Source organism: Eumetopias jubatus, unplaced genomic scaffold, assembly GCF_037043125.1.
Source record: "Eumetopias jubatus isolate StellerSeaLion01/CBP00866 unplaced genomic scaffold, mEumJub1_p1.0 scaffold_16, whole genome shotgun sequence".
Taxonomy (NCBI): Eukaryota; Metazoa; Chordata; class Mammalia; order Carnivora; family Otariidae; genus Eumetopias; species Eumetopias jubatus.
In genome coordinates this window covers 10292491-10294382 of record NW_028274822.1, presented here as the reverse complement: position 1 = coordinate 10294382, position 1892 = coordinate 10292491, and the positions used below count along the sequence as shown (strand labels likewise).

The 1892-nt window shown below is 42.6% G+C and overlaps 1 pseudogene; it reads left to right on the top strand.

The window, feature by feature from the left end:
* Positions 1 to 271: 271 nt before the first annotated feature.
* LOC114208800 (glyceraldehyde-3-phosphate dehydrogenase pseudogene) lies at positions 272 to 1271 on the top strand (annotated as a pseudogene).
* Positions 1272 to 1892: the final 621 nt, after the last annotated feature.

The following is a 1892-nucleotide window of genomic DNA, read 5'->3' as shown; positions in this document are numbered from 1 at the left end:
ACTAATGCAATAAGAAGTACAATGCAGGAAAAACGGGGAAATGATTGCAAAAGGAAAGTCTGGACAGTAAGTAGGAAAATAATTCTAAAGCAAATAATTAAGAGTATAATTTTAAAGAGACTCATGATATAAATTTTTTAATTAAATAAAGAGTCATCCAGATGACTAGAGGCTTGCATTCTAAAGGCTTTTTAAAAAGATCTTTGGTTCTCTGCTTCTTCCAGTTTGACAGAGAGCTGCATCTTCTGGTACAGTGCATTACAGAGACATAATGGTGAAGGTCAGAGTAAATGGATTTGGCCATATTGGGCTCCTGCTCACCAGGGCTGCTTTTAACTCTGGCAAAGTGGATATTGTCCCCATCAAGGACCCCTTCATTGACCTCAACTGCATGGTCTACATGTTTCAATATGATTCCACCCACAACAAATTCAACAGCAGTCAAGAGTGAGAACGAGAAACTTGTCATCAATGGAAAGCCTATCTCCATCTTCCAGGAGCAAGATATTGCCAGCATCAAATGGGGTGATGCTGGTGCTGAGTATCTTGTGGAGTCCAGTGGGGTCTTTAACATCATGAAGAAGGCTGGGGCTCACTTGAAGAGTGGGGCCATGAGGGTCATCATCTCTGCCCCTTCTTCTGATGACCCCATGTTTCTGATGGGTGTGAATCATGAGAAGTATGACAACTCCCTCAAGATTACCAGCAATGCCTCCTGCACCACCAACTGCTTGGGCCCTCTGGCTAAGGTCATCCATGACAACTTTGGCATGGTGGAGGGACTGAGGACCACAGTCCATGCTATCACTACCACCCAGAAGACCGTGGACGTCCCCCTTGGGAAGCTGTGGTGTGATGGCCGAAGGGCTGCCCAGAACATCATCCCTGCTTCTACTGATACTGCCAGCGCTGTAGGCAAGATTATCCCTGAGCTGAATGGGAAGCTCACTGGCATGGCCTTCCATGTTCCCACCCCCAGTGTGTCAGTTATGGATCTGAACTGCTGCCTAGAGAAAGCTGCCAAATATGATGATATTAAGAAGGTGATGAAACAGGCATTGGAAGGTCCCCTCGAAGGCATGCTGGGCTACACTGATGACCAGGTTGTCTCCTGCTACTTCAACAGTGACACCCATTCTTCCACCTTCCGTGCTGGGGCTGGCATTGCACTTAATGACCATTGTGTCAAGTTCATATCCTGGTATGACAATGAATTTGGCTAGAGCAACCAGGTGGTTTACCTTATGGTCCACATGACCTCCAAGGAGTAAGAGCCTCTGGACCACCAGCCCTAGTGAGAGCAAGAGGAAGGGAGAGGCCCTCAGTTGCTGGGAAGTCCTCACCCCAACTCATCCCCCAACATGCTGAGAATCTCCTGACCTCTACAGAGTTTTCATCCCAGACGCCATGAAGAAGAGGAGGGGCTTGAGGAGGCCTACCTTGTCATGTACCTTCAATAAAGTATACTGTACCCAGATGAAAAAAAAATAAAATAAAAAACAAATAAAAAGATCTTTTGACTTAATCTAGAATTGGTGAAAATTACTAAATTGCTTGTATGAAATGATACTTATTTTCTTTTGGAGTCTGGAAACATGACCACACAATAGAAGAGTGTAAAGATTTTGTCAAGTAGAATTTACAAACCCTAATATTATGTGAAAATTGGAATTGCTTGAATATGTAACAGTAAATATTAAATCTGAATAGAATTCCAAGTTATCCTTTTGTAACATGTTTTAGTGTAAGATTATTGAATGATGATGTGTACAAAGAAGTAACCTCTTGTTAAATGTTAGCTATCCTCATTTTCGTCATAGAGTAAAATCAAGATAACATCTCATCAAGCCTATGGAATAATATAGGATTTGATGAATAAATGATAAAATCTC